The 20797-nt window shown below is 48.9% G+C and overlaps 1 protein-coding gene and 1 pseudogene across 4 annotated transcripts in view; both read right to left on the bottom strand.

Moving 5' to 3' along the window:
• Positions 1-20797, bottom strand: part of RFX2 (regulatory factor X2) — a 97734-nt gene that overhangs the window by 44832 nt on the left and 32105 nt on the right. Inside the window, exon 1 of one of the 4 annotated variants that reach the window (XM_072787629.1) lies at positions 16986-19632. The exons of 2 other annotated variants lie outside the window; for them this stretch is intronic. The gene's annotated coding sequence lies outside the window, so the exon portion shown is untranslated. Of the gene's footprint in view, positions 1-16584; positions 16708-16985; positions 19633-20797 lie in introns of those variants that run through there. One more of the 4 variants, XM_072787628.1, reaches the window with a different exon arrangement.
• On the bottom strand, positions 6540-11465 carry LOC140611001 (zinc finger protein 18-like; annotated as a pseudogene).

The following is a 20797-nucleotide window of genomic DNA, read 5'->3' as shown; positions in this document are numbered from 1 at the left end:
CACATGGTGATGGAGGCGGAGAAGGAGGGATGCAGTGACACTCCAAGGAAGCCAAGGATGGCTGGGGCCACCAGAAATCAGAGGAGGTGAGAAGGATCCTTCCCTGGAGGGAGCACAGCCCGCTGACACCTTCTGGTCTCCAAACTGTGAGAGGCCAAATTTCAGTTGTTTCAAGCCACCTGGCCTGTGGTACTTTGAATGGCGGCCCCAGAAAACTCATGTAGGGCTCCATGTTATGAGGAGCATGGTTGGGACAAAAGCATCCCATGAGATGGCTTCCGGATAGTGCTTCAGTGTCCTGCATGACCCGGGCTTGACAAATATTTACCAAATGAATAAATACCTTAGTGTCTCCTTAGTATTACGGCCCATGCCGAATTATACAAAACTATATATAGTGTCTCAGATAGTGAGAGTCTATGTAAAGTTTCAGAACATTTACAATCTACCAGGTTATTTTAAGGGTGTATAGACTATTCTGGGAAATGTAATGACCTTTTGAGACTAACTGTTCTACTCCCCCTGAACACATCCCTTAATGGTAGCATCAGACAGACAGATACCATGTGGGCCAGCCTGGCTGCTCCAATATGCTGACACACAATATGCCTGTCTGCAGAGGGAGGAAATCCTTCCCTACCCATCTAAGATAACCAAGGTCATACATTGCATATAAGCTGATCCAGTTTCCTGAATTTTGTTTTCTGAATTTTTAAAATTTGGGCCCATTGGTCAAGAGTTCTTAACACATCAAAGTTAAGATTTTTTTAAAAAATTGTTTATTCAAAGGCATGTAACAGCACTGGCTTCCAGTAACTGTGGAGCAGATTGGTTGGACTAAGCCTCCTGCAGAGAACAAATAAAAAATCTGGGCAAAATATTGAAACACAAAACACACACACACACACACTCACTCACTCACTCCTATTTAAAGACACTGCGGGGGGGAGGTGACCAAAGCAGACAGACACTGCCAGGGAGTCCACCCTTGAAAGACTGCTGCCACAGTCAGACCAGTGATTTGAATTTTTGACAGGGGCATGTTCCAGTCCACGAATGCTTAGGTGGCAGAAAGCAGCAGTCTGGTTGTCTTGAAGTGTGAGAGGAGTTCAGAATACTAGGGGGAAATCCTGGAAGACAGAGAGCCACAGAGGGAGCAAGCCCCCAGATCCACCTAGAATCCATCCAAATCTTTGGCCATCTGACTAAACAACACTTGTGTGGGGAAGACAACAAGGGATTTGGAGAAACACCAGCAGCTCAAAGATGAGCAAACTAAAGAGATTTCAGCTGCTGCTGAAAAAGATATATTTGCATGAGGGACAGGGTTTGAGTCCATCCAGCCAAGATAAATGCTAGTAGGGAGAACACAGCAGAATCCAGAAATTCTACAACATAGCATTCATGATTTCCAGGACCAATAAAGACCATGAGCTATGGGAAGAAATGGCTATTACCCATATCCAAGAAAAAAAAAAAAGTGGAGTCAATTATAACCAAACCAAGATAATCAGGGGGTACAGATAAAGCAGCTACTTTTTAGTATGTCAAGAACTTAAAGGAACATTTAGGAATCTCAATAGAGAAGGACAAACCATAAAAAAAAAAAACACGTGGAAATTCTGGAGTTGAAAAGTACAATAAAATGGAAATTTCACTAACTATACTTAACAGCTGATCAGAGATAGCAGAAGAGTGAGTTAGTGAACTCGAAAAGAGATCAATGGAACCTAATCTGAAGAAATGAGAGGGGAAAAAATTGTAGAAAAATGAACAGAACATGCAGTCTAACATATATGTAATTGAAGTCTCAGAAGGAGAAAATGGGAGAGGAAAAAGTTATTTGAAGAATGGCCAAACATCTCTTAAATATGGTGAAAGACATCAACTTATAGATCCAGGAATTTCAACAAAGCCCAAGAATGATAAATACAAAGAAAACTAACTTAGATGTGTCATGGTTAAACTGCTAAACTACAGAAAAAGAAACAGAAAATCTTGAAAGCATCCAGAGAGAAACAACACATTATATTCAAAGGAACAAGAGTATGGATGATACCCATCTTCCCATCAGTGACAAAGATGACCAGAAGATAATGGGATAACATACTTAAAGTGCTGGGGGAAAGCTGTCAATCTAGAATTCTGTATCCAGCAAAACTATTCTTTAAAAAAAGGTGAAATAGGGGATCCCTGGGTAGGTCAGCGGTTTAGCACTTGCCTTTGGCCCAGGGCGTGACCCTGGAGTCTCAGGATTGAGTCCCACAATGGGCTCCCTGCATGGAGCCTGTTTCTCTCTCTGCCTATGTCTCTGCCTCTCTCTCTCTCTCTCTGTGTGTGTCTCTCATGAATAAATAAAATCTTTTAAAAAATTATAAATATGTGAGTAATTACAAAGGACTCTATTGTTACCCTTTTCTTCTCTTAATTTCTTTAAAATACATCTATTTAACAAAAAATTATAACTATTGTGTGTTTTTATAACATATGTAGAGATAATCTATACAATAACAACACAAAGGAATGAAGAGGGGTAAATGGAATTAGACATGCAAAGTTCTTATATTTTACAATATGTAGTAATCTAGTTTGTGAAGATACATTATGTAATCCCTAAGATAATCTCTAAAAAGAAACCCAAAACATACAGTTTAAAAATTAATGAAAAAGCAAATGAAATGCTAAACATATTTTTCCTCAAAAAAAAAGGCAGGTAATAAAGAATGTAAGGAACAAAAAACAGATGAAACAAATAGCAAAATGGCTTTCCTAAATTCAGATATATTAATAATTACATTAAACACTGTAATGAAAAGACAGAAATAGCCTCGATTTAAAAAAAAAATCCCATATGTTGCCTTTTGAAAAGAAAGTCTATTTTTAAAATTAATTTTATTTATTTATTTATTTATTTATTTGAGAGAGAGAGAGAGAGAGAGAGAGAGAAGAGAGAAGGAGCACATGCAAGGATGCGGGGGGGAGGTGCGCAGAGGGAGAGGGAAATGGAGAATCCCAAGCAGACTCTGCACTGAGCACAGTCCCACGTGGGGCTGGATTGCGCAACCCTGAGATCATGACTTGACCTGAAACCAAGAGTTGGATGCTCAACCAACTTAGGCACCAAGATGCCCTGAAACAGTCATAAGAAACAAAGGCACACATAGTGGAAAGTAATAGAATGGAAAACGATATACTGTGCAAATTTTAATCTTAAGCTGGAGTGGCTTTAATGATAAGACAAAATTCCTTCAAAACAAGACATATTGCTAGAGATAATGAGGCAGGAACATTTCACCCAGATAAAATGATCAATTCATCAGGTTGATAGAATCATTATAGAAGTATATGCACCTAGTAGTATAGCTTCAAAATACACAGAGAAAAAATTAGCAGAACTAAAGGAAAAAATAGATAAAGAGTCTCAGTTGGAGATTTAAATACTCTTCTCTCAGTAATTTTGATACAAACTAAACAAAAATACCAGTGAGGATTTATCTGGGTGACACTATCAACCACAGTGATCTGACATTTATAGAGCACAAAAACCCACACTTGCACATTCTTTTCAAACGTACAAGTAATATTCACTAAGATGGGTCATATTTTGGGCCATAAAATGAGCTCAATATGCTTCAAAAGAATGAATTATATAGAGTACATATGTATTTTAACAAAAGAATAAATCAGAGGTCAGTAAGGTGTCTAGAAAAATGCTAAATATTTAGAAAACTTAAAATACCCATTAAAATTTAGAAAATTTAACATAACCCATAGGTCAAAGAATAAATCATAAGAGAAATTAGGAAATATTTTGAACTGAATAACAACGAAAACACCACACATCAAAATTTAGGGATGTATTTAAAGCAGTGCTGTGAGGGAAATGTTTAGCTTTATAAGCAGATTAGAAAGATCTTAAAGCTTAGGAAGCTATAAAAAGATTAGCAAACTAAACTTAAGCAGAAAAAAGGAAATAATAAAGAAAAACATAATGAAGTAAAACTCCACAAACCATGGAGAAAATGAATAGAACCAAAATTTCCCCCAAACTGAAACTTCTTTCCCCCCCCTCCTCCTCCTCCTTCTTTTTTAGATTTTATTTATTTATTTTAGAGAGAGCATGAGTCAAGGGAGGAGCAGAGGGAGAAGTAGATTCTCCCCATGGAGCAGGAATCCCAATTTGGGGCTTGGATCTCAGGGCTCCAGGATCACAACCTGAGCCAAAGACAGATGCTTAACCAACTGAGCCACTCAGGTGCCCCTGAAATTTCTTCGAAAAAGATATGAGCTATAAAGCCATGAAAAGACATGGAGGAAACATAAATTCACACTATTTTTAAAAAAGATTTTATTTCTTTATTTGAGAGAAAGCAAGAGCGAGAGAGATCACAGAGGGAGAGGAAGGGTAGAAGCAGACTCCTCAACAAGCAGGGAGCCCCACATGGGGCTTGATCCCAGGACTCCAGGATCATGACCTGAGCTGAAGGCAGATGCTTCACCAACTGAGCCCCCCCAGGTACCCCTATAAATTCATACTATTAAGTAAAAGTAAATCCAAATGTGCTGGATGATACCAACAATTCTGGAAAAGGAAGAATTATGGAGATGGTAGAAAGATCAGTGGTTGCCAGAGGTTTAAGGGGAAAAAGGGATGAATCGGTGGGCAGAGAGGATTTTTAAGGCAGAGAAACTACTTGATGTGATCCTGTAATGGTGGATACCTGTCATTATACATCTGTCCAAACCCACAGAATGTACATCATCAGGAGTGACTTCTGACGTCAACTATGGACTTTGGGTGATAATAATGTGTTTATGTCAGTGCAGGTTTCATCTACAAATACACCACTCTGGTGGGGAACGTTGATAAAGGGGGAGACTAGGCATGAGTGAGGGCAGAGAGTACATGGAAAACCTCTGCAACTTCTTTTCAATTTTGCTGTGAACCTAAAACTGCTCTAAAAAAGACAAAGTCTTGGAAAAAAAGACTGACAACTTCCCATAAAAGACTGATAAGCAAAAAAAGACTGATAAAAGAAGACAAACCCCAAATTGCCAATATAAAAAGAATGAAATGAGATATACCACTAAAAATCTTATAGAAACCACAATCATAAAGAAGTATCATGGGCAGCCCCGGTGGCGCAGCGGTTTAGCGCCGCCTGCAGACCAGGGCGTGATCCTGGAGACCCTGGATTGAGTCCCACATCAGACTCTCTGCATGGAGCCTGCTTCTCCCTCTGCCTGTGTCTCTGCCTCTCTCTCTCTCTGTGTCTATATGAATAAATAAATAAATAAATAATCTTAAAAAAAAGAAGTATCATGAACAACCTTAGCCAATAAACTCACCAACTTAGATCAAATGATTTTTTTTTTTTTTTTGGAAAAACACAACATACCAAAACTGACACAAGAGGAAATAGAAAATGTGAATGCCATATCCAACAAACTGCATATGTTATTGAAAGCCTCTTTACAAAGAAAACTTCAGACACAGAAACTCTCACTGTTAAAACTGAAATGAAACTGAAATAAAACACTGAAAAAGGAATTAATACACAAATTCCATTGGAAAATACACTCATTTTAGAAGGTCATCAAAACCCTAAGCAAAATTTGATGAAGACATTAGTATTAGGATCAATATTTCTCATGATCACATATGCAAAAATGATACAGAAGATTAACAAATCAAATCCAGCAATATAAAACTAATTAATAAAACTAGTAATTAATAATGAATAACTAATAAAACTAATAATAACTAATTTTCAACTTTTTTTTTCCTAACGAAGTTTCAACTCCATTCCTCTTCAAATGATTTTTGACAAAGTTGTCAAAACAATTCAACAGAGAAAGGAAAGTTGTTTATTTTTTTTAAGATTTTATTTATTTATTCATGAGAGACACACAGAGACACAGGCAGAAGGAGAAGCAGGCTCCATGCAGGGAGCCCGATGTGGAACTTGATCCCAGGACTTCAGGATCACGCCCTGGGCCAAAGGCAGGCGCCAAACCGCTGAGCTACCCAGGGATTCCCAGGAAAGTTGTTTAAACAAATGATATACCCATATGGGAAGAAACAAACAAATGATTTTTTTTTTTAATTTAAGAAGTTAAAACGAGAGACACTTGAAGTTAATTTTGCACCCGTCTGACAAAAAGCACGTGCCACCTCACTGGGCCTCTCCGCTGCCCTTTCTGTATCAGAACCCCCATCCTGAAGCCCTGATCTGAGGTCCCTCCCATGAGCAGCAACTGCAGCTGATCCAGTTCAACTCTTCCCAGACAGCACCTGTAAAACAGGATCTCCAAGTGATATGTTTTTTTCCGCAAGGGATCCGAAACAAGAGACGAGCTGGAAGATGAAGACTATTCTTTCTCCTGATGCAGAAACATTAAACCAACACAAAATCCAACCCAGAGGCCAACATGTCCTCCCAGTCCAACGCCGTGCCGTGTTCAGGTAACTCTCCTCTCTAATCCGAGAGAGAAAGAGAGAGAGAGAGAGACAGAGATAGAGACAGAGACAGAGAGACAGAGAGAGAGATTGAGAGAGAGAGAGAGAGAGAGAACAGGGCTGGTCTTTAAGAGATGCAATTTCTCCAGATGGTATAAAGTATTTTTAAAGGGCTCAGAGCCAGAACTGGGCTATGGGAGCCTGACTATGGAAAGGGCTTCTTTCCTAAATGGGATCTTTGGTGTTTATCAAAGCTCGAGCTCCAGCTGAAACTCTTCCTGCAGCAGGAACACTTATATGTTTTCTCTCCTGTGTGAACTCTCTGATGCCGATTAAAGTTTGATCTTTGAATAAAACTCTTCTCACGGGGACACCTGGGTAGCTCAGCAATTGAGCATCTGCCTTCAGCTCAGGGTGTAATCCTGGGATCGAGTCCCACATCAGGCTCCCTGTGAGGAGCCTGCTTCTCCTTCCTCCTGTGTCTCTGCCTCTCTCTCTGTCTCTCATGAATAAATAAAATCTTAAAACACACACACACACACACACACACACACACACAAACCCTCTTCTCACAGATGGGACATTTATACGGTTTCTTTCCCGTGTGGATCTTCTCATGGTGACGCAATCCTGAGAAGTCGCTAAAGCCTTTCCCACAGTAATCACATTTACAAGGCTTCTCTCCCGAGTGGATCCTCTGATGCTTCATAAAGTCTGAACTCTGCAGAAAGGCTTTTTTGCAGGTGGGGCACTGAAAGTACATCTCTCCGTCTCTCCAGTGTGAGTTCTTTGGTGAAAAACAAGCTGAGAATTCCTGTAAAATGCTTTCCCACACTCCCTGTAAGTGGGGAGTTTCTGGACCATGGGGACCCTCGGCAGCCGTTTCGGAGAGGTCTCTCTCTTCTCCTCTGGCCACAATAGGGACGGTTCTTCTGGATGGGGATTGGCCAAATGCTGGTTCCCAGAATTCCTTCCTTGGGGGGAGAGCTGGCCCGCTGGCCACTTACCCTGAAGGTTTTCTGGAGCCTCAGGGAGACTGTCCCCTTCTCCAAAGTATCTTGGTTCATCCTCACTGAGGCGGCCACCCAAGGAAGCCGCGAAGGTGCCTCTCCTGACGCTTGACAGGAGACATCAGAAGCTTCCTGGCCCCTACAAATTTCCAAATTCACTTTCTCCTTGTCATTCTCTTGCCTGTCTCCTATGCAGGTGGGTCTTGGGATCTTCTGAGTGACATAAAGGTGCAGTCCCGCCAACTCTTCCCCATACTCTGCTGAATTAGTTAGATCAGACTTGGAATTGGAAATGCCTCCTGAGACTGTTTTCCTGTAGGTCTCCAGCATGAGATCCCAGTCCTGCTCCTTCTGAGTGGAATCCAGGTGCCTCTGCTGCCCCTGCTTGGAGAAAAGAGGCTCGGAAGTCCTGGTGTCTGAGGAGCCTTTCCTCCTGTAGGGCGGGAGGCGGGGCAGCAGCCATCGCTAATTCTTGTTCCACGTCACCCTCCTCTTTCACTGTAGGGCCCGGTGGCTCCAGGGGCCTCAGGACTCATCCTGAAGTCCCAGCTCTGGACATGACTTCCGGATGGTGCTTCACTCCCCCTACTTGGTGACTTGGAGATTCCATCTTCTCTGATAAGATTTCCTGTCCTGGAAACTGGATGCTGCTGATCCACTGTCACAGCCTCTGGGGGTCTCCCTTCAAGCTCGCCACGAGGGTCACTGCCTCCTCTCCGCTGCCTGGATGCTGTTTCCGCACCCACATCTGGATCTGCCCGGGCAGGATGGTCAGGAACTGCCCCAACATGAGGATCTCATGGATCTGCTCCTTTGTGGGAACCTCTGGCTGCAGCCACTGGAATCAGAGCTTCCAGAGTTGTCTCCAGCACCTGGTAACGAAACTGCCTGAAAAGCTGGTGTGCAGTCTCGGGGCTAGAGAGTTCCCCTCGAGAGGCCGCATCTGGTCTGAGAATGGGGAGTCCTCGACCTTCGACAGTGGCAGCAGCAGGAGCAGGTGGCGCCCCAGCTCGACAGGCATCCTCCAGCTTGGCAAGTCCTTTTAGGTGAAGTGTTTCCGGGATGGACTCGTCTCTGGGGAGGACTAAATCTTCACTGAGGCTCTCACAGGTGCATTAGAGAGGGAATGAGAGCCAGTGAGTCTTTAACGAGCATATGAGTAATTTTTTCTCCAACACTGCATATCGGCTCCATGTTAGGCCCTGCTCATGCCATTTCTAATCCCCACAATCCCCCGTCGGGTGCACATCCATCGGCCCTGCGGCTGCTCTCGGGGGCCCAGGCACGACCCCCGGCGGCCACAGCCAGACCGCCCAGCCTGCACACAAATGAACTTTTATTCCTATCCTATATCACACACCAAAATGACTTTTAATTTGATCATAGACATGCATAAAAGCTAAAACTATAAAACTTCTAAGAGAAAACATAGGGCAAATATAGGCAAGTTTCTTAGAATGCAGAAAGTAATAAGTATGACAAGAAGAACTTGATTAATTTGTGAAAGCTAAAAACTTCTGTTCATTAAAAGACTTCAAGAACACAAATCAGGGGATGCCTGGGTGACTCAGTAGTTGAGCATCTGCCTTTGGCTCAGCACGTGATCCCGGGGTCCCGGGATAGAGTCCCCCATCAGGCCCCCCGCAGTGTTTTGTTTTTGTTTTTGTTTTTTTTTTTGACATAAAAGCAGGACAATTTAATTAACTTTTGTGAAGGGGGAAGGAGGATTAGCCATGGCCTTCGTTTTACACCATGCAGACTACGCAGTGTTGGCCATGGTCAACACCAGCTCATCATTCCACTGAGCTTCTTAAGGCTAAGCCTTGGTTTAATTCTTTAAAGTTGTTTGTTTTGTTTAAGGCCAACTCCAATGTGCGGATCAAACATGAAAAGAGCCCATTCCTCTCCACGGTCCGTGTGCTTGCCTGAAACGACGCAGGTGCCACCCAGAGATCTGCTTGCTTTGGGGCCAAGCACGAGTCTGCCGGCCGTCTCAGTGTCCCTGCTTCTCCTTCTGCCTGTGTCCCTGCCCCTCTCCATGTGTCTCTCATGAATAAATAAATAAAATCTTTAAAAATATATATAAATTAAAATTAAAGAAAAATCAGATCAGTGTAGGCAGCAGGCAACTTTCCAGGGAGGCGGATGGACACATTCACCATGAAACAGGGTGTGCATCACACAGAACACCCATTTGTCAATATTAGACAGTCAAGATTTTTGCATTTATAGTATGTAAATTTTAACCTGAAAAACCCTGTAAAAATATAATAACGGAGTGGAGGACGGGGGTTGTGGGTTTAAATGGCACCAGAACGGCAGAGTGATGATAAGTATACAGTCTGGTGATAGCTGCACCCGGTTCATTATACTGTGTGTTGATTTTGTAGATGTGCGAATTTTCCACATTAAAAAATTAAATGAAAAACCACCGGGCAATCAATTTTCAGCCCAAAAGAAGAAGTGCACGCATATTTCATCACTGCCTTTCTCCACATGCTCTGGTTTGCCATGTTAGCAGCCCTTGGAGATGAGAGCAGTAGGTCAGGTAGTCCTTCCAGAAGGTGTGAGGCTGGATCCGAGGGACCCCCACACCCCGCAGCACAGGGGCAGCAGCGGGGAGGCCCGGGGGCTGGCCCCACCGACAGGGCACCAAGCAGTCACATTCAGCGTGAAGTTTGGGAATCGCTAAATTCTGCTTTTCCTCTTCTCTGCGCAGCTGGTCAGGCTCCTCAGGGATGACAGTCACTGGAGACCCGGGGACACACCCTCGCAGGTACGAGTGCGGGTCTGCGCTTCTGCTCTCACCTTGAACTTGCAACAGGAACTGGAAATCTTTCAGTGGCTGTCATCCCTGCCTGCTCTATCAGCTTCACTTGTCCTCTCTCCTGTTTTTCTGCCCAAGGCCTGGGCCTGAGCATTCTTTCTCGGATATGAGCCACTGCCCAGCTTGTGAGGTTGGCCCCACGCTCCCTGCGGCTCAGAAATGCACCCAGTGTGTTGTCTGTAAGCCGAGCTGGTTTCATTGGCCATCTGGTCCCAGATGAAGACACGCTTGAGGAACGAAGTGGCCTCTCCAGACCTCGGAAAAGGCACATCCGACCTGGGGACGCTGCCGGGGACACTCAGCAGGGGGAGCCTGTGCGAGCGTCAGTGAGGGGCAACGGGGACCAGCGGGGACCAGGGCACAGCAGCCTGGATTGTGCGGGCCTGGCCCAATGAATGGATCTGCCCCCGGGCACAAAGGGAAGAGGCTTCTGTTTACAGGAAAAATACTCCGGTTGCCTAGTAACCAGTAATGACAGGAAAGGAAACGCAGAAAAAGCTGAGGGCACTTCTGGGCCCTGCTCCTGGCCCGCGCTGACTCACCGCGACCTGAAGCAATCTCCTTTCTATTCCTGTTCCGCCCTGGGCCTGGCAGAGGGGTCACCTGCCTTACGTAGGCCCCGCGGGATTAGAAAACATCTTGTGTCGGGGGACAGGCAAAGAGCAAGAGCAGCAGTTTTCCGTTTCCCTCCTTCTGATTGGTCAGTTAACTTCCCCTTCGGGGAGACCCTGGGCCTTTGCCTTTTCCTTTTGGGGGAGACACCTCAAGCTCACGTGGCGGCAGCTGGATGGCACCAGGCTCCCTTGGCCCCCGAGAAAGCAATTCCTGTCCGTGTGTTGTCGTCCCCCCACCCCACACCCTGTGAACAAGAAGCGACAAGTCCAGAAGGCTCTCAAAGGGTACGGGTTGTTTCAGACCCCGGCTTCTGCCCCGACGCTTGTGTTGACACTCGGAGTGGCATGACGGTGACAAGGGAGATCGTGTCCACTCGCTTCTCTTGGATCCCATCCCGTTTGAGTGCAAGGTCTAAGGAGCCAGCGATGTGAGCTTTAGGTTCTGTCCGCATGACACCCGTGGGCCTGGGGCCTGGGGCAAGGGCTGGGCCCCCACGACAGCCCAGCTCAGCTCCAGGCACCCAGACCACCCAACCCTCCCTCGTAGGTTTGGAGAACTTAAAGTCCGTCTCCTCCTTGCTGAAAAGTGCATTCATTAACGCTCCGCGATGGTACAAACCACATCCTCTCTTGCTCTCGGATCACTGCTAAGGCACCCACCAGCGGCCACAAGCGGGGCTCCCAGCCCCGGGCCCTGCTAACATCGGGCCAGGCTGTTCTCTGGGTGGGGGGGTGCATCCTGGGCACTGTGGGGTGCTGATCAGCAACCCTGGCCCCCACCCACTGCACACCAGGAACCTCCCTCTGCCCGGAGTCTCCAGACCTCGTGAATGTGCCCTGGGGGACAGGATCGCCCCGATAGAGAGCCACCCTCTAAGCCAAGGGCAGTGTCTGAGAAAGGAGCTGGCCTTGAGAAAAAGGGATGGGCCACCAGGTGAGGAACAGGAAGAAAAGGCTTCCCACTGTTTCTGGGAGCCGAGCCTCAACTTCCAGCAAGGGCGGCCCATGACTCCCCCTTTGCCTAAACCGTCTGGGTGCCCTGTTATGCCCTCAGTTTTCTTTTCTTTTTTTTTTTTCTTTTGCAGCAACGAACTTTGAAGGATCAGAGCTGGCTCTGAACTACTCTGGAATAAAGTATCGACAGAATTCAAATTCCTTTTTCTGTTGGTAAGAACTGGGCTTCTGTTCCTGTTTTCTGCTCAGGGGCCAAACATTCGCTCACTGTCCAGCAGAGGAGCAGGCCCGAGCCCTTCAAGTTGGCCATCTGCAGGGCTCTAGGGGGCGCAGGGGGTGGGGACCCTGAAGGCTACTCGGATCTCCAAGGACAGCGGTCTTTCCCCGTGGCAATGGGGCAGCACCCACTTACTTTCCTCTTAAAGAGACAGGATTTGACTATTAATATAAAAATTGTCCGAACTAAGGTTATGGTTACCTCCGCTCACATGTGGTCTGGTGGTCTGATTTTAGTTGCCACTTAATTCAGGGGGGAGAACGTGAATTAAAAAACTCACGCATCCCTGGGTGGCTCAGTGGTTGAGTGTCTGCCTTCGGCCCAGGGCGTGATCCCGGGTCCTGGGATCGAGTCCCTCATCGGGCTCCCTGCAGGGAGCCTGCTTCTCCCTCTGCCTGTGTCTCTGCCTCTCTTTCTGTGTCTCTCATGAATAAATAAAATCTTAAAAAACAACTCACCCAGCCTTCACTGACATTTTCACCCAGCAAATATGTTTTTGGCAGGCAACCCGATTCCACCACTTCTCAGTAATCACTTAAATGCCACCAGACTTGGTCTCTAACAAATCCCAAAGGGAACCTCTCTCCCCCAAACCTGCTGCTTCTTCAGTGTTTCCTAACCACTGGACTAGTTCGAGTCATGGGGCATCTCCCTAGGCCTCAAGGCCATGTCTAACCAGGGACCCAGCCCTGATGGCTCCACTGGGGACCACCTCCCAGGGACCTAGTGGAACCCCTGCCTCCTCCTCTTGTTCTGGAAGTTCTGGGTCTGCCTCCAGAGCGGCGCTGCATGTTCTACATCAAGGACTACCGGGCATCTGGGACCTTCTGGTGTCAAGGGCCTATGTGGTCCCTTGGGAAGGTTGAGTATCGTTACCAGATGGTTCCAGGCGTGCCCTTCACGCTCACGAGGCAGCTCAGCCTGGTCTGGATGACCCAGACCTTCTGACATGAAGACTGTCTGCTCAGAGCTAGCCTGAGGGCCCTGCTCTGTGGACCACACCCCAGGAACAGTCACCTGGCTCTCTCCCTACTTCCCAGCCTGCTGTTGCGTCTTAGCTCCATCACAGAAAAGACACAGCAGCCTTCATCACATACGTAAGGCTAAGGCTACAAGTTTGGAACAAATACGAAGGCGGTGGGCACACCGTATGGGCACAGACTGTGGCCTCAGACTACCGAGTTCAGATCTTAGGGCTGTCACTCGCTGTGGTGGCCTCAGTTTCCTTATCTGATGAAGGGGTGGGGAAGATGAAGCTCAATGATGGGGTGGGGGTGCCCGCCCCGAGCCTGGACCCCGGCGGGTGCCTGATAAATAAAATGTGACCTAGTGGGAAGGAGTGAGGGGAGCGAGGGCCCCCCTGGACATCTGCAGTGGCACAAGCCAGCGATGCAGGGCAGCGTTAATTGTACCCCAGACTCTGGGCAAAGTAGTAAATGCGTGTGATCTTACGTAACGCTTCAGGAAGCGATGCCCTTATCATCCTCGTTTTGCTTTTATTTTGAAAATTTTGTTTATTTAAGTCATCTCTGAGTCATCTCTTCCCGCAACGTGGGGCTCGAACTCACAACTCAAGAGGCGAATGCCCTGCCGACTGAGCTGGCCACCCTCATTTTAGAAACAACGACAGACAGACTGAGGCTCAGAGAGGTCAAGCGGGAGCCTGAGGCCACACAGCCTGAAGCGGCAGAACTGGATTTGAACTGGGTCTTCTTCCTTTAAGGCAAGGAGGCCCCAACGTGTAAGACTCCCGAGTCTCCCCACCGTGTGTAGCACACACGGGCCCCGTCGTCTCCTTCCCAGGGAAGTGGCCCCTCCACCCCAAGGAGAGAGGACTCCATACTATCAGGAGCAAGTTCTGCATAATTGAGCTTCTGTGACTGGAGCTGTGAACTAACTGAAATGGTCCAAGTGCAAGAATCAGACGGGTCCGGGCTGCACACGTACGTGGGGCCCTTCCTATCAGGTTCAAGTGGAGAAGTGGCTCCATGCCCCTCGGTAACCAGAAGGGATTTGTTGATAACGGCCCTGACGACCACCTCCCTCCATCTTTCCCCATGAGCGCCTAGAAAGCAGAGTGGATCTCAGTAGGGAGCACCCCGGGGTGCTCCCCTGCCCAGCTGGGCACACTCTCTCTTCCAACCTCACGAGCTCCTCGGCCCCCGCTCCCCATCCGCTCGGGCATGCTCGGTCCTCCAGCCCGCCCCATCCTGCCTCCGCTTTGCATACACTTCTGCTGGCCCTCCATGGAGAAAGCCAGGCTTCCTCTCACTTCGGTCACAGTGCTTAGGCGGGATGGTCACCTGACCCCTCAGGCACCCCCAGTTCAATCCAAATGGCTTGCAGTGTGCGGGGTCCGAGCCCAGGCCTGCGGGACCATGGGCTGTGTGGGCCACCACTCTGTGCTGCCTCCACCAAATACACATCTCTGCAGAATCGAGGGCGGCCAGCGTGGCTACAGGGGTCCCAAGTGGCAGTGGCGAGGTGGGTGGTGGCCATTCTGGCATGGAGGGCCACCGGAGGCTGGGGCTGGTGTCCCCGCGGGCACCACAGCAATGGTGAGGACAGGGCTGACGGCGCCTGCCAGGCTGGGATAGATGTGACCCTGGAGAGCAGGGCTGAGGCTAGTGTGGAGTGTGGTGAGGACCTCAGAGTCCCCCCTACCCCCATGACAGCTACAGCAGAAGGGTTCTGGGGGTGGGGAGCCGCCGCCAGCAGCTTCAGAGTGGCCCCAAGTCACACTGTGCACAGCGATTAAAACCTGCCATCAAGTCACCTAGCATAGGCTCCCCGGCCTCAGCACTGTGGTCACTGGAGCTGCATCATTTTTGGCCGTGGGGGGGCCTTCCGTGGCCCTGTGTGGGGGGACACGCTCAGCAGCGTCTTGGCTTCCCTCTACTTGATACCAGGAGCACTCCCAGTTGTGAAAAACAAATGTCCTCAAGGGGACAAGGTCAATGGGTGAGAGGCACTGCTTTGCCTTTTCTGGAACTGCTCATGAACTATAATGCACACAGAGCTTGAGAAGCCCTGCTCTGAGCCACCATTCTCCCCCTCCCCCGCTCCAGACATTTGGGGCCAGAATGTTCTCTGGGGGCTGTCCGGGGCACTGTGGGGGGTGGAGAGGCATCCCTGCCCCCCCACCCACTCCATGACTGCAGCACCCACTGTCAGTCAAGACAACCCAAAATGACACCACCAGTGTTCCCTGAGGGTCAGAGTCACCCCTTTGAGAACCACTCATCTAGAACCACGGTCTTGCTATGCCTGGTATTTCTAGACTAACCAAGCCATCCGTTCTCCGCTCGCTGCCCTCAGTTCTGCTTCCTGCCTCCCAGTTGTGCACCATTGGCTCCTGGACCAGCCGGTCCTCAAGAAAACCAAGCCTTCAGAGCGCCCCCTACAGCCTGAGGGAGAAGGAGCAAGGCGGGGACCAGGGGACCAGGGGACCAAGGTGGCCAGAAGCTCCCTCCTCCAGGGCAGAAGCTTGCTGGAGCTTGCTGTCCCCACCCCGCCCTGGACGGTGCTGCCTGGTGACAAGGACACTTCCGGCTCCCAGAAATGGCCAATAAGCACCAGCGACGGGCAGCACCTCCGTGACTGGCTCAGGCCAAGCGGCTGGCTTTTCTCCTGCTGTCAACATCACACCCGGGGCCTTTCCAACTGACCCCCCTACTCCTCTCCGGTCACCCTTAACTTCACAGAGTTGCAAAAGCAGAGAAACGACCGAGCTGAAAAGCAGGAACCTCACCTAACACGGCAGCACTGGAGGGGCCCTTACACATCCAGGCAGCCCAGCGGGGCGAAGGGACCCAAAGATGTTAAGCGCTTTGGGTCTCTAATCTCTAAGATGTTAAGGGACCCAAGCTGCAAGGCCTGATGTGGGGGAGGTATCTCCAAGGGGAAATTTTTGAAGTGATCCACTTAAAAGAACATTTTTAAATGAGGTTACAGTTCCTGCAAAATGACTTGCCTAAACTGGGACTGGGTATAAACTAATTTTCTGGAATGCGGAGTAGCGTTTTCTTTGGAAGGGCCGATCTTTCTCTGTGCAAACTGAACTCCAGCTATCCTGCTGCTACAGGTTACAGGAGGAATCCTGTATTCCCATTAATCTTCTGGGGAATCTTTGTGTAAGTCAGAACTTACTCATTTTGATTCCACTAACACTTGACGTAACTGGAGCTTAATTATTGCATCTGATAGGGCGGGTGACTAACGAGCTGGCCATATATATATATAAATCTATGACTTGCTTTTGTTTGTTCTAGAACACCAGTGACATCCCATCATAAGTTTTGGCGTTAGCTGGAGAGCTGGCACCAAAGTGCAGCGGACATTTTCTCGGGGCACTCGGCTACAGAGTGAACTGCCCTTAAAAAAAATAAAAATAAAAATAAAAAAAAAAAACCACCAATCGGTACAACTAAAGCGAATCTCACCACGGAGCTGTCTGACTGACCACGGGCGCTGTGCTCTGATACAGGCGGCACTTCTGCGGTTGCTGCTGCCTTAGTCACACAGATTGCATTCGAGACGAACAAGGCAGGATCAAGTCCCCCACCAAAAACCTGCACTGACTAACATTTCCCAATTTATAGCCCTTGCTGGTGGGCGGGGCGGGAAGGGCGGTGCAGAGAACTGGGAAAGAAATGTGTCACCAGCTTTGAATGAAGTTCAGGGGCAGTGTTTACCCAAGCAACGAGCCCTGGTAAACAGTCGCTATCTCTGGCTCGCTGAGGAGGAGGTGGGGAGTGACCCTGTTTTGAGCAAAATCCACCCGGGGGCTGCGAGGTGCCCATCCACGGGGTGAAGGGCTCCGCTGCTGCCAGTGGGAACACACCTGCTGCCCCAGGAAGCCTGCTCTGCTCGTCCCCCGGAGGGTCACCTGAGTACCCGACTTCTTAACAGGAGTAGCAGAGAATAGCAAAGAACCAGAAGGCTCTGGGTGCAGTTTCCATCACCAGCCAGGCTTCTGTGTGAATAGTGTCATGTGTGGCCCGCTGGGTTCAAGTCCTGGCTTTTCTGAAATGCTCCAGCGGCCGCAATGGAAACATCAGGCTGGAAAGCGCTGGAGAAGCAGGGTGGCCAGGTAATGATTTTGCAAACACGAGGAGTTAGATCAAAAAAGAAATTCCACTTGAGGCTGAAAGAAGTCTCCAGTTGAGCAGTCGACGACATAGTCAAATGGCTAAAAGTTTTTTTTGTTTTTGTTTTTTGAGGTTTTTTTTTTTTCTCCTTCCATCAGTCCCTCTTGCTTTCTACAGGATGAGACGTCAGAACGACAGCGTGTTTTCCTCCAAGTGGACCCCAGGTGGACCCGGGTCTACCTGCCTTGGCAAATCAGACTCAAACATAATTTCATCAGAGGAAAATATATGCAGATGTTCAATTAAAACCTGGAGTCCGCAGTCCTGGCGCTCTTTGCCGGCCCTCATTGTTTGCTGAGTAACAACGGTTGCCAGGGACAACGCAGTCCACTCCCGTCTCTAAGAGCCTGTTGCTGGGCAACAGCAAGAATACTTCCCAAACCAAACAATGTCATCCCCGGAGCAATCCCCTCTATCTCACATTAACCAGATCTAAAAAAAAACCCTCCCAAATATGTAATCTATTATTTTCAGAAGCCCTAAGAGAAAGGCAAATAATCTCTTCTCTATAGTAACCGAGGGGGAAACAGTTTACCATATTTGTTCTGAAATAACAAAACCCGAGAAGGACCAACTCTCCCCGCAGTCAGCATCATGGCAGGGACTTCGACAGTCCTTCCTCGGGCTGGGAGGAGAAAGTGCCTTTTTCTCCAAGAGGAAAGAATTTATTTATCATCAGGCAAACAATGTGGGATATTCATAGCTGCACACGGGTTTTCTGAGCAGTGATTATACAAACTGAAACAAACTGGGGCTTGAGCTATTTGAAAAAGATGTAAAAAGAGAGGAGTGGATACCTAGTTTAAAAGACTTTTGAAAATGTCATGTACAGATAAATAGGTTGCAAACCAAGTCGTTGACTCAGCATTAGAAATGCCTCCTGGGACTCTGCGGAAGGAACCTACAGCATCTGGCGTCCCTGTGCCTGTGCTCTTCCTGCCTCACGCAGCAGGAGGAGGAAGAAGAGGAAGCCAGGCCTGGGAAGCACAGGGACACACAGCCCCGGAAAGAGGTGACAGGGACGTCCCTAGCATTGGCCAATCTTGACCCATAGAGGGGAAAAAAACAAAAAAAAAAAACCAAAAACCAAGCTAACCTCAGAGCCAACCCAGCCTTGGCTCTGTCCAGAGCAGTTTGGGCTTTGGAACTTGGAGGGGAAGAGGACAGCACCCCATCTTACAGGCGGAGGGCAGTGTTCTCAGGGGATGGTCTTCTTGGGGGTGGGAGTGGGGGGGAGCGTGGCCAAGGATCTGAAAACACGTTGGCAGAATGGGAAGCACGTGGCTGCATCTTAGGTTGTAAAGGCACCGGGTGCTAATAGATTTGGGCCCCGGTACATGTACCCTCTTAACTCTCAGCCGAGGTTTGGCCTCTGACCAAACCTGGTCTTGGAGATAGACGCGGCCGACACCAAGAAACCTTGTTCTCCTAAGATAGCACCCAGGAGTTGTTCTTAGAATAGGCAGGTTGGAATGGATGCGTCTCCTTGAGAATAAGGGGGGGCAGGTGCCACGCTGTTAAAATCTGAACCTGGGCTCTGGGGAGATGCAGGATTTGAAACCAGACTCCTGGGAGTTAACAGGTGGCGGAGAGGAAACAATGATCTCTAGCCGGCAGGTGAGATCACCAGCAGCCAAAAGCACGGGAGTCCCTGCTTCCACCGTCTGGAGGACACTGCTGATTCTGCCTAGATGCCCCAGCTGAAGGAGACTCTGACGCCCGCTGTGAGGGACAAATACTCGGAGGCAGCGCCAGTAGGGTTTGCTAATGGGTTGGATGTGGAGCTTGAGAGAAAGGAGTGGGGAGCACTCTGAAGTTGAGTTTGAAAGATGTGAGGTGTGAGAGGCTCTCAGACACCAAGTTGGGATGCTGAGAAGGTCAGCAGATCCATACGTGAAGACCCGAGGGGCAGGAGGTAGGCTGGAGCCACCAGTGTACAGACGACCTGGGCTAGAGTATTCGTATACAGATGTAGAGGTGTAGTCTAGGATGCAGATTGGAGCCAGCAGTGCGTAGGTGACATGGGCTGGAGCCATCAGCATGTCGATGGCCTATTTAAGGCGGTGAGCCTGGCTGAGCTCATCAAAGGAGAGCAGAGAAGAGGCCTCGAGCTGGGCTCTTTGGTTCCTCACCATTTAAAGATCCTAAAGAGGAGGAAATCCAGCAAATGAGACTGAAAAGAAGTATGAGCAAGTGGTGTCCTGAGTGTTGACTGGATTGGGGGCTGAGATTTGGCCACTGGCTGGATTGCTGTGACAGGACAGAGCGGTTGCCGGGGAACCCTGTAGGCAAAGTCCACAGAGACTGACATGGCTTCAAGAGTGACCAAGAGTTGCGGAACTGGGGACCCCAGGCACACACAGCTCTTGAGACATCTCTGCTGGCAAGAACGGGAGAGGAAGGGGATGGCCACTGGAAGGGGGAGTTCCGTTGAGAGAGGATTTCTGAAATGGAAGAAGTCACAGCAGCTGTGCACTGGGATGGGCAGGACCCAGTGGGAGAGAATGGACGCCCAAGGGGGCGGCGGTAATTGCTGGTGGAGTGGTGTCATGTGGATGGGATGGGATGAAGAAATCTTGCAGAAGAGAGGAGGGGTTGGCCAGAACTTGCACATGGACGTTAGTCCACCAGCCCAGGACAGAAGGCAGAGCTTCCACCCAGATTCAGGGAGGTGGAGTGCCCCCAAGTCACCAAGGGGTTATCCCAAACCCACAAATCTCTGGGAGCTCCCAAGCCTCAATCCCATCCCTCAGCCATGGGATCCCCATGTGATGATCCCAGGGCCCTCCTAAGTCTACTGAAGCCCCCAAGAGGTAAAGCGCTGGCCCCTGCCAGGCTGCTGCGAGGCCTAGAAGGCTGGAAGCCATGGAGTGAGAACTGGACATCGTGCAGGATGACTCAGGTCTACAGATCTCACATTAGAGTCTCCAGCAGAGCCCAGGCTGGGAAGGGTGAGCTGGAGCCCACAGACGGCCTCCCTGGGCCCCAGGCTTCAGGGCTCCATCTGACCATGCAAGGAAGGCTCTGAAAGTTTGCATTTCCCCCAAATTCCTATGTGGGAACACCTGGTGCCCAAGGTGTTAGGAGGTGGGGTCTTGGGGAGGGGTTAGGTCACGGGGGGGGGGGGGGGGGGGGGTTGGGGGGGGTGGAGCCCTGGTGAATGGGATGAGGGCCCTTGTCACAGAGATCCCAGGGCGCTCCTTCTGTCCTGTGAGGACAAAGGGAGAAGTCCGCGACCCAGAGGAGGGCCCTCACTGGTCATGCCGGCACCTCATCTCCAAACTGGGAACAGTACATTTCTGTGGTTTAGAAGCCTGCGGGCCTGTGGTATCGTTAGGGTGGACTGAGCCAGCCCCAACTCGCCCCCCACCCTGTGGTCCCCCACACAGCCTTACAGGACCCACCCTTCCATGTCTGCGCCCCACACACAATCGGCTCTTTTCATTGCCTTCTTGAGGATGATGATACGCCTCTTTCCAAATCCACCAGGGTCTGATCTTTCCAT

Source organism: Canis lupus, chromosome 19 (assembly GCF_048164855.1).
Source record: "Canis lupus baileyi chromosome 19, mCanLup2.hap1, whole genome shotgun sequence".
Taxonomy (NCBI): Eukaryota; Metazoa; Chordata; class Mammalia; order Carnivora; family Canidae; genus Canis; species Canis lupus.
The sequence above is the reverse complement of the archived record's forward strand: the minus strand, read 5'-3'. Positions and strand labels throughout refer to the sequence as shown.